The sequence below is a fragment of the Rhinoderma darwinii genome, chromosome 3 (assembly GCF_050947455.1).
Source record: "Rhinoderma darwinii isolate aRhiDar2 chromosome 3, aRhiDar2.hap1, whole genome shotgun sequence".
Taxonomy (NCBI): domain Eukaryota; kingdom Metazoa; phylum Chordata; class Amphibia; order Anura; family Rhinodermatidae; genus Rhinoderma; species Rhinoderma darwinii.
The window spans coordinates 170,750,863-170,763,208 of NC_134689.1; the positions used below are offsets into that span (position 1 = coordinate 170,750,863).

The window sequence follows — 12,346 nt, forward strand, 5'->3', positions numbered from 1 at the left end:
GGATCTTCAGCTCCCTCCATAAGTTTTCGATGGGATTAAGGTCTGGAGACTGGCTAGGCCACTCCATGACCTTAATGTGCTTCTTTTTGAGCCACTCCTTTGTTGCCTTGGCTGTTTCGGGTCATTGTTGTGCTGGAAGACCCAGCCACGAGCCATTTTTAATGTCCTGGTGGAGGGAAGGAGGTTGTCACTCAGGATTTGACGGTACATGGCTCTATCCATTCTCCCATTGATGCGGTGAAGTAGTCCTGTGCCCTTAGCAGAGAAACACCCCCAAAACATAATGTTTCCACCTCCATGCTTGACAGTGGGGACGGTGTTCTTTGGGTCATAGGCAGCATTTCTCTTCCTCCAAACACGGCGAGTTGAGTTAATGCCAAAGAGCTAAATTTTAGTCTCATCTGACCACAGCACCTTCTCCCAATCACTCTCAGAATCTTCCAGATGTTCATTTGCAAACTTCAGACGGGCCTGTACATGTGCCTTCTTGAGCAGGGGGACCTTGTGGGCACTGAAGGATTTTAATCCATTACGGCGTAATGTGTTACCAATGGTTTTCTTGGTGACTGTGGTCCCAGCTGCCTTGAGATCATTAACAAGTTCCCCCCATGTAGTTTTCGGCTGAGCTCTCACCTTCCTCAGGATCAAGGATACCCCACGAGGTGAGATTTTGCATGGAGCCTCAGATTGATGTCGATTGACAGTCATTTTGTATGTCTTCCATTTTCTTACTATTGCACCAACAGTTGTCTCCTTCTCACCGAGCGTCTTACTTATGGTTTTGTAGCCCATTCCAGACTTGTGCAGGTCTATGATCTTGTCCCTGACATCCTTAGAAAGCTCTTTGGTCTTGCCCATGTTGTAGAGGTTAGAGTCAGACTGATTAATTGAGTCTGTGGACAGGAGTCTTTTATACAGGTGACCATGTAAGACAGCTGTCTTTAATGCAGGCACCAAGTTGATTTGGAGCGTGTAACTGGTCTGGAGGAGGCTGAACTCTTAATGGTTGGTAGGGGATCAAATACTTATTTCTCTGTGCACAATGCAAATAAATATATATATTACTTTGACTATGTGATTTTCTTTTTTTTTTTTTTTTTTTTATATAATCTATCTCTCACTGGTAAAATTAACCTAGCCTAAAAATTCTAGACTGTTCATGACTTTGACAGTGGGCAAACTTACAAAATCAGCAAGGGATCAAATACTTATATCCTTCACTGTATGTTTATAGGGGATAGATAGGGCAGAAGTTAGCAGCTGGCAGTATTGGGCAAGTGCCGGGGCCCACTGAAGGTTGAAGAGCCAACTGTTGTCTGCCCTGCATAGCTCCTCTTAGTATGCAGTCACATGTGGTATACCCGCTTTATATTTCCGCAGCATAAACATATGCTGTAGAAAACTACAATGTATGCCTATGGGAAAAATATTCTGCAAGTCAGACAGATTTCTTTAGTTCTTACGTTGCGATATATTTTCCCTATAAGCTTACATTGTAAAGTTTTCTCTAGCGTATGCTTATGTTGCGGAAATCCTAATTTAGTACACCACGTGTGAACACACCCTTACGCAGGAGAAACTACACTGGACACCGATGCTTTCTTACATCCCGTGTACATTCTCCTACACAGGACATTGGGGGAAGGGTCCTCCCAGCACTCGCTCATTATGAATTGTCTCTGCTCAGTTTCAGAGACTTCACTACTATAGAAAAAAAAGATCAAACGTAAAAGTTCCCTAATGGCACCTGTATTGGCCTCTGCAAAGGGTGTTGGTCCCGTGTTTGGTTTTACTGTTACAGTGTCTTCTCTGGTTAGGGTTAGTCATGCCTTGAAGAGCAGATTTTCTGACCCTGGTCTGTCTCAATCACAATTTGTTTCAGAATAGTCCAATCTTTAGTTGTACAGTAAAAATAGTTCACATCGTGCACAGACAAGATCTAAAGTTGCTTTGCATATTTGATCTAGCTAGCTATGACATATACAGCTAACTCATTACTGAAAGGCAATTAAAAAATCTGCCAGCAATACTAACAGACTACTAGTAAGATGAATCCTTTGATCACTAAAGGGCCTTGGTGCTTTTGTGGTGTAGTGATTTAACGGAAATTGTAACACATGGCAGGTTCTGTTGGAAGCAAATGGAAAAGCGATTTCTCTTTTATGGAATATGTGCTTTTATCTATGTACAGGAAGTACAGAAAATGAATAGTACATTTCCACTAGTAATTTGAATAACAATATAAATGTAAAAATGAAGTAAAAAGATTGCAGCCTTATTATATGCTGTAATAAAACATTTGCAGAGCAAATTTACTTATGGGTTTTCTGCACTGATGAAATTTTACATTCTTATGACTTACACTATATTAAATATTTTAAGACATTGTCATGAGTTTCTAATGTACTATAGGAGAGATTTCTAAAAACTTGTAAAAGCACATTTAGACAGTCGTGTTATTTAGTGGCCAATCAAGTTTTCAACAGAAACTGATTTATTTTGATTGGATGGGATGTGTAGACAGGGCCACCTTCAGAAATTTCTGGGACCCATAAAGCCAAGGAGTCTGCCCTCCCCCCCCTCACTATCAGGGCAGGCGCAAAGTAAAGGGGTGGGAGGGCAGCGGTGAAACTAGTAGGGTCTCTTTGGAGGGGCAGGGCAGAGACAGCTGGTGAGTACCAGGGGGCAAGGTGGAGAGACTATGTGCTAGGGCTCGGTGGGGAAAGGAGGAGGGGATTTCTCAGAGAACAGAAAGTTTCATGGGTGGGAAAGTGGGCAGGGGGGAGAGGCAACCTGATAGGGACTCTGTGTTGGGACAGGGAAGAGACAGGAACTCTTTGGAGGGACAGGGAAGAGACAAGGATTCTGTGGGGGGTAAAATGGAAAGAGTGTGTGTGCAGAGAATCTGGTTGCAGGGGGGCAACATAAAAAAAATTACTGCACTGAAGCTGCTGCCTGTACACAGCAGAGTCACTCACCAAGATGTAGTTCTGGCCGCTGCAGTCCCTAAGATCTCCCACTGCCGCAGCACACCAGGATGATGTTTTTCCCCTTCTTGTCTCACATAGCACACACGTCATCTGTGTAGACACACGGAAAAATGAATTCAGACACCAGACCTCTAAATAATTTTATTCCCCAAACAGAAAAAAATTCAGACCTCTTAAGTAATTTAGACACCTTTCCACCAGACCCCTGCCTGCCGCCGCAGTTTAGTATACATGTTTTTTTGGTCTATCTAGTGGATATGGGATTTGATATCAAAACATATATTGGTGGGGACTATCTGCTGAGGCTCTGTGGGGGAGATGTCCAATTTTCTATGGGTGCCTCTTTATAACTACATGGGATAACGTCTCTATTGTAAGTGAGGAGTGACAGTAGGTGGCTATATGGTGGAGGCAGGGAGGAGGTGCGAGGTAACATTGCCTCTGTAAGGGAAAGATGCCAATTGGCAGTGAGTAGACACTACATGGCATGAGCAGGGGGCACACCGATTAAGGGGCTCTGTAGGTGAGAGGGCACAGAGGAGACACCTTGGCAGGGGCTTTGTGGGGGTGCAGGTGGCACACAGTAGGTGACAGGGGCTTTGTGGGGGGCAGGTGGCACACAGTAGGTGACAGGGGCTTTGTTAAGATAAAAGAACTTGCTTGGGCTGTGTGCGGAGGGAGGCCAGGTCATAACAGATACGTTTACAGTACAAAAATTATATGGATCATATCTTCTCCACCCCCTTAGGTATTATCTCACTACCCACCTCAGGTTTGAAGGCTCTGTAGGTGAGAGGGCACTGAGGAGACACCTTGGCAGGGGCTTTGTGGGGGTGCAGGTGGCACACAGTAGGTGACAAGGGCTTTGTGGGGGGGGGGCAGGTGGCACACAGTAGGTGACAGGGGCTTTGTTAAAGAGATTGTGTCACCACATTATAAGTGCCCTATCTTCTACATAAGGAGATCGGCGCTATAATGTAGGTGACAGTAATGCTTTTTATTTAGAAAAACTATCTATTTTTACCACTTTATGAGCGATTTTTAGCTTTATGCTAATTAGATTCTTAATGCCCAAGTGGGCGTGTTTTTACTTTAGACCAAGTGGGCCTTGTACAGAGGAGTGTATGACGCTGACCAATCAGCGTCATGCACTTCTCTCCATTCATTTACACAGCACTAGCGATATAGCTAGGTGTAACCACATACACAAACACGAACATTACTGCAGTGTCCTGACAATAGTGTGTTTATGAGGCTGCACATAGCGATACAGTGTCAATCAGCTGCTTCAAAGGCCAGCAGGATATTGTCGTGTATTAAAAGAGGCATGGACTCGAGGGACAGGGAAGTAATATTGCCACTCTACAAAGCATTAGTGAGGCCTCATCTAGAATATGCAGTTCAGTTCTGGGCTCCAGTTCATAGAAAGGATGCCCTGGAGTTGGAAAAAATACAAAGAAGAGCTAATTAGGGGCAGAAAGCTGACAACCCCTTTAAAATCTCTCCCCCTACCCCAGGTATCGGGACAATAAACCTGTCTTCTTCCTCTGGTTACACAGCACAGGAGATAAGAGCCGACGTAAGAACTACTACTAGGGATACAAGACTATGAAGCAGTGCTGAGAGGGTATAGTACAGACATGGGTAAGACATTGATTTCTTCGGGGGGAATATGATGTGAGGAGGCTCCGGGCAGCAGCAGCCTGACACAGACATTACATACTTACGGTGTCAGAAGTCTTCTGCTGCTGCTGCTTGACGCCCCCACTAGATTCAAACCTCCCGCTACCTTCATGACGTCTCCCCTCCTTGTCTCCTCCACACACGCTGTCACACCACTGTGGAGGAGGAGAAGGGGGCGGGCACTATGTGAACAGCGGGCCCCTATGGTTTTACGTTGATGTAAAGTACAGACCCCGGCTCCGTGATGGGACCTGTTCATCAAAGTGAAATCATAAGGGCCCCACTGCTGTGACCAAATGAATTCAACCAGGTGAGAGTGGGCCCCCCTTTTTTCAAATTTATGGCTGGGCCCCTGACGGTAGTAGCGCCAGTACTGCCCTGATGATGGCCCTGTGTGTAGAGGGCCCTTAAAACTTCTTAAGTTATATACTGCCATCTTACATTAATGGAATCAAGGAAAGTACACTCGTACTTCGTGAACGTCTTTCCTACCGATGAGATTACTCCATAATATTGCATGAATGGGTTCTCCCGGTAATGCTTGCCACTAGATTTTTATGATACACTCAGTAAAGGGCTCCACCTGCTGTCACGAGGGGTACGTGGACCCACTGGGTCGTACCGCCTTGATGGTATGGCAGCTGGCCAACAGGACACAGATCACAGTCTATAGTTCATATAGGTGTACCTGTGGTAGCTCAGACAGTGGCAAGACAGGCTCGACTGGGACTAGGCAGCAGGCAGGAGCCAGGCGTGGTGAAGCAGGACAGGCGTGGTACTCAGCGCAGCACGTCTCCAACTCAAAACGGCACCCGACCAGGATAGCCCGGGATACAGGTTACAGGTAGCAGGAACGGGAAACACTTCGAACTGGATAACACTTAGGAGACCATTTGCATAGACAAATTAGGGTAACGACAACAAAGGCTCAGGCAAGGCAGGGTGGGGCTGGGCCCTTCTTATAGTCCAAGGTGCTCATGAGCTAATTTAGCACTTAACTCACACATGTGTGCGCTCTGGCTCAAGGCTAAATTGAGGTCGTGAGCGCAACCTGGTGGTCACTTTGGAACAAGACGGCCGCATGTGCAGACATCTCTGGAGAGAAGGGCGTCGACTGGATGGAAGGAGATCGTGGTCACCGACCACGGACGTTACACCTGCGTTCCTTTCTCTGATAATCCTCTTTCCAATCAAAACGCAGAAGCATATTGAGGGAGACTGATCATAAGTTGTGCAAGTGCAGTTGCCTATAGCAACCACTCACATTCCACAAATTTTCAGAAGCCTTTTCAAAAATTGGAATGCCCCATAACTGTAGCATCCACATATCCCTTAACATAGCTGTAAGGTAAATGTAAATTAGGTTTTAAATTGAATATGTGTTCAATTCTATTGCATAGTGTGAACCTGGCTCTAGAAGTACAATATGTATTGCATTTTGTTGCACGGATTACTAAATGATTGGGAATGTTTTGTTGCTAATGAGAGCTGCAATGACTTAATGGTTTGGTGGTTTTAACAATAGAAATACTGATAGTGCATGTTTTATAACCGGTATGAAAAATTACTGCGTAGGTAGTAGGCGCTTTCATGTACCTTACCCTTAAGTACTTGAAAAAACTCTATATACATTTCTTTATTCGAAAACGAAACAATAGTATATTTCTTTTTCATTACATCGAAAATGTCTTAAACTTTTTTCAGACTGCTAAATAGGATGATGGGCACTGCAGACCTATTACCCATAATCACCAGAGGAAATTTATTGCCAGCAATAGTAATTACAGATGGTAATTGGTGTCATTTACCTTGTTATAGACCAATGGATGTGACGAACTTGGGACAAACCATCTGTCACACACTGTTAATTTTCAAGATATGGGATTTCAGCACTGCACGAAGTGGCTGTTGATGAAGAAATTAACAATATCACCAATGACATCAAGGCTTTATGAGCCTTGGTTCTACATTAAGAAGGCAGATGTAATATTTGCATGTTTGTAATTGCAATATATCAATAGAAAATAGATAGACAGATTTATCGTTTTTCTTTTGTTTTTTTCTTTTTATTTCTTCATGTTCTCAATCTGATTACATCACCTAACCATTACTCCTTAACTGCCGCCAATAAATTTATACGTTCATTTTTTACCTATTCTTAATATTCAAACCAAAAAAAAAAACTTTCTAGGCGTGATTAAAAAAAGAGTATTTTTAGTTTGAGTTTTAGTCTTGCTGGAGAAGTCATATCATACTGTATTTCCTTTGACCATAATTTATTTTTTATCTCTACAAAACCTGCTCTTTTTTGCTGTATATCGGATGCAAAATTTGGACATATCAGGATCTTTGCAGAATTCTACATTATCGATGCCTTTTCCCTTGGCTTTTTGAAGTGTAATTTCTCTATCTCTGGACACAACACGGTAAAGATTCTGGAATAGGCTTTCTTTTAGAAGCACTCGATGAGCTCTTTCCACGAAAAATACTTTAGAAAAACTTTCCGCTCTACATATTTGCTCCAATTCTGTCATTTCTTTCTGAATTATGGTGTGGTTATCTGCCACCTCACTCACTATCGCCTCATCCCAATCTTATTTTATTCACCTCTTGTTGAATAAATCTTGCATGGGTTTTTAAATGAGACAAGCTGAATCAATACATCACCTAATACGTCACAACATTTTAAAGTTGAACTGATGTGTCATGTATTGTAGGTTCTGACTCATTTAGTTTCTTCACAGCCATGTCTTCAGCAGGCTTCATATCTGACATTTGTTACTCTGTAGAGTAGAAACCTTTAGGTCTCAAATTATCTTCCTGTGGAAAAACAAGGGAGCTCAAAACCTTAGTTCTTGTCTCCATTATCGATGGAGATTTTAAAAATCTCTCAATATTTTTTTTTCTTTACTTGTTGGACTGGATTCTGGAGAAGATAACTTGATGCCTTGCATCCTCTTTACCTTTCCTTGTCATACTCGCCAATTTGACAGATATATTCAAACAAAACCAACAGAGCAACAATATAATGCTAGACCCATGAGCTTATTTTAGAAAGGTAAATCTTATTTTATGATACATGGAGATTAAAAATGGATAAGATAAGAAAATGCCGATAAAAACGGTAGATAAAGCAGAACAAATTATTTCTGTAAGTATGCAATGTTTTACGCGTATGTAGACTTAATATAATATATAGCCAATTTATAAATATATACGTTTAAATGCAAGTGCAAAAAAAAAATAAGTATCCTGTTATAGAGCAGGAAAAAAATCCTGCAAATACATTTAAGATACATAGGTGGGTAGATAAAGGTATATAAGTAGAGCAGAATGACTAGTAAATAAAGTGCATAAAGAGAACATGAAGAAGCATGAAAAATAAGACAGTTTTTCCAGCCCTCCACTACTGCCATGGGTCTCCTGTGTAGCGCTCGGATTTATGTCCTGGCTGACGTGTATTCATAGGAAAAATAGAAGTTGAATCCAGCGCTTCAGCACATGTTTGCATTATGAAACTGAGTCAAAGAGGTGTCGGCACTTGTAAAGAGAGCCGACACATAGATTAGTGCCTAGCTGTCCACACTGAAGCAGCTCTGCACTCATTAAACCCCAATGCACGCTGCAAACGTCTATATACGTTCTATCTGCACGGGGCATCGGCAGTTAGAACATATATAGCCGTATGACAGTCGTGAAGTGATTAATAATGTCCCGGAGCAGGTACAAGGCATTAATCAGTTTCCTGTATTTTAATAACACTATAGAAAGACTGCCAAGAAACGATCCAGGGCAAAATCACCTTCAAAACGTAGGCCCTTTATTACTGCTCTTAAAGACTATTTTCTAGAATCCTACACTCCTGACATTAACTTGAGTGTGGATGAATCCCTTGTGTTTTAGGCAGTACATACCATCAAAGGGAGCGAGGTATGGCGTAAAGCTAGATAAAATGTGTGAGCGTAACACCGGTTACACATGCAGCTTCAATATTTATGACGGCAGAGACTGTGAAATAAATCCCCCAGGATGCCCATAAAACCTTGGTGCCAGTGGAAAACTAGTCTATGACCTTATGCAGCTGTTTCTTCGAAAAGGTTACAGAGTGTGCACTGACAGTTTTTATTCTAGTGTGCCACTTTTCAAAAGCCGTCACGCAGACAAACCAGAGGCCTGTGGGACGGTTCGCAGAAACCGCAAGGGATTGCTACCACAACTTGTCTCAATGCGCCTGGCAAAGGGTGAATCATTTGCTTTCGTAAGTTTATGAACTAATTGCACTTTAGTGTAATGATCGCAGAGAGGTTTTTATTCTGAGCACTATGCATGCTGATACCAAGGTCACTGCCAGAGACAGAGGCGCTACTGCGGACAGACAGAAACCGCTCTGTATTACAGAGTACAATAGGTTCATTGCGGACACCTATCTTTTCAACCAGGCTCTCCAATCTTATTTGATCTAAAGGAAAACTAGAGCCTGGTACAAGAAAATGGCAATATATCTGACGCAGGTTTATACTTTTAATTCTCATGGTGCGTCACTTATTACACTTATCTTGTCCCTACCGTTAAAACGCAGAAGTATCCGCAGAAGAGATACCGGGTTTGCTGAAAACATGGCCAAAGACAAAGGCAAATTACTAAAGTAAAAAAAATATTTAGGGAGAGCCAAGATAGGAAGGAATTCCTTATGCCAAAGTGAACCTGTCAGCAGAATTATTCTGAATGGTGGTGGGGGAGTCGCTACATCTGACCTCTCTAACCTATTAAATAGAGATATATAAAAACTGCTAATTTTGCTTTGGTCATTAAGGCCCAGAATTCATTCAGGTGGAAGGGGTAAATAGCACAAAAAATCAACTGGGCCAGGATCAAAATACACCAGTGTTAGTCCTACAATACAGCAATCAATTCCCTCAAATAAAACAAGTGGTTCAGAAGCTGTTACACATTTTAAGGGAAGATGAGAAATTAGCACAAATACTGGATCAAAGTTGTAGGGTGGTTTTGAGACGTCCCCCCCAACTTTGGTTATAGTGGTTAGCGGAAAGCAACTATTGGAGTAGTGACACTTGGAGTCACTAAGGTCATACGCTTACTAGTGGGTTTACAGTGAAGTCCATCAGGAGTTTTTCAGTGTTTGCGTACTTGGCTTTACAGTAATTTCTTAGGGGTCCAATAAGAATAACATTGTCAGTATGTCTTTGTAAATTTTGCATGCTTCACGTTTTTAAGCGGTTTTACTTTTTAAACAACAAGTCTCATATAGGTTTGTTAAATGCAGTTTTAAAGGATTCACTGGTGTGATATATGAGTAAAATATAACATTTATTTATAACTCTCTAAAAACAGGGGTACAATCACCACTGTGAAGAAGCCCCACCGTGTGTATAAAAACGTATTAAATAATAAACTCTGAGTTCTAATTCAATTGTGAACCTCCTATAGCTCAGTGTGCAACAAGAATATCAATACGGAATCAGCATTTGAAAAATGGGCATAACAATAGTCTTGACCCTAATTCACACTAGAGTCCGTGATAACCGCACCGGAAGCTCCTAGTGTTGAGGTATACAAACAATGCTAGTGTTCCCAATGCTAAAAAATTCCTATTCACAACCGACCCTACGCGTTTCAATACTCATCATCAGGGGTCTGTAGCTTGGTCACTCTGGCCGGGATGCCAGCGATATTTAGTTCAGCAGCAGATATTCTGCTGTACTCCACGGAAGTTAAATGAGTATAGCAGCCCACAAATAACTTCATATATAATGGCAGAATTAGGGTTAAATGCCTCTGTCACATGTCCCGCAATAAGAGCAGCTGACCAGTCACATGATATCCTGACACACGGGATGTATAATCATGTCAGATTGACATAGCTCTGCTTGTTCACAGCGCACACCTGCGTTTATGATCAGGAGGTGTGGCGACGTGTTAACATTTGGACCAATAGGAGGGCAATACATCACTGAACAATCTCCTCTTTAATCAAATGATGCGTTCTACTATTCAAAATGATGCATGTCCAGTAATGTCACATGTGGAAGCCAGACCAATCATATTATATTATGTCAAATACTATTTCCTGTCCCTGTTTCAACCTGATAGGGCACCTGTACTATATGGGACTTGTTGCTCTACAGCACACACAAGCCATGAGTAAGAATGGAGAAACAGTCAAACGCATAGGCTCTCTGCACCCACCCCCTGAAGAAGCTGTATAATTTTTTAATCGACAAGAAATAAAGATTGGACATTTTAGTCTGAAATGCTAGATTCAACTTCTGTTTTAACATGAAGAAGCTAAAGTCCTGCAAACACCCACCACACCCGGAGTGCGTTTAGACAACGACTTTGTCTGGGGTGGTTAGTAGCTTCAAATGTCAAGCATTTTAAATGCATATGCACCAATCATAGATCCCATATGTATGATCAAATACACTTCTCAACATTGAAATTGCAAAGTCCAAGACGGAAAAGTTTTGGAATTGTCGAAATCACAGGATCGATAGACATGTTAATGATATGCAAATGATAGAAAAGTGGAAACAAAATATTACAAACATCTTGATTTATTCCGTATCGAGTATGAGCGCCACGTGCAGAAATACACAAAATTACACGCCTTGGCATGCTATCAATTAGGTTATTAATGGCTGTCTGAGGAATGCAATGCCACGCTGAATGCACTTGGGCACGCAAATCATCAATATTGGCTGCCCCCGGCTCCCTTTTCAATTGCCGACCAATGACAACCCAGATGTGCTCAATGGGAGACATGTCCTGGAGATACTGCAGGCCATGGTAGCATGTTTAGGCAATGCAGGCTGCTCACAGTAGCATGAACAACATGCGGCCTGGCGTTGTCCTGTTGAAAAAATTGCTTCTGCGACACTTGAAATGGCCGTACCACTGGTTCCATGACCAAATCAATGTAACGCCGAGCTGTTATTGTACCTGATATGAAGACTAGAGGGGTTCGGCTACAGTACATTATGCCACCCCACACCATAATCCTGGGAGTAGGGTTGGTGTGGCGTTCCCTTGTGAAGGCCTCCTCATGGCGTTGCCCACGTGGTCTCCAGACCAATCTCCGGCTTTCATTGTGTCCAAGACAAAAGCGGGACTCATCGCTGGTAGAGGATAGACCTCCATTTCAGCCTCCACTGCCATCTTGATAGCCTTTGAAAGCAGTGGCATGTGGTTAAAGGAACACCTGTAGATAGACATCTGACTCGTATACCAATGTCCTGCAAACACCTTTTGATGATTTGTGTAAGCACTTGGTGCCGCCCTAGGCTTGGGATGCAACGTCCAATTTCACTTGTAGTACAGAATGGATAACTATGCAGCATTCATTCTTCCAGACGATCCATACATGTAGAGGTTGAAGCTAGGTGCTTGAAAATTTGATAATTTGCAGATCTTAGCAACACCTGCTACTTCTTCAATATGTATAACCTTACGGCTTGCCCTTCTTGGTGTTGCAATTTCAATGTTGAGCAGTGTAGATATTACAGCACCATAGGATAAGATTATTTATAACCGGTTAGAGGCCAATTTACACAGTTTATCACTTAGAAAATACAAATATTACCACCAATGGGGCTATGGGGATGGAACCGTATATAAATATATTATAAATTCATAGATCACACATAATAAATAAT

At 42.3% G+C, this 12,346-nt stretch overlaps 1 protein-coding gene across 3 annotated transcripts in view; it reads left to right on the forward strand.

The window, feature by feature from the left end:
- The window catches only part of NELL2 (neural EGFL like 2), a 269,144-nt gene that overhangs the window by 204,114 nt on the left and 52,684 nt on the right, over positions 1-12,346 (forward strand). The window lies entirely within an intron of this gene.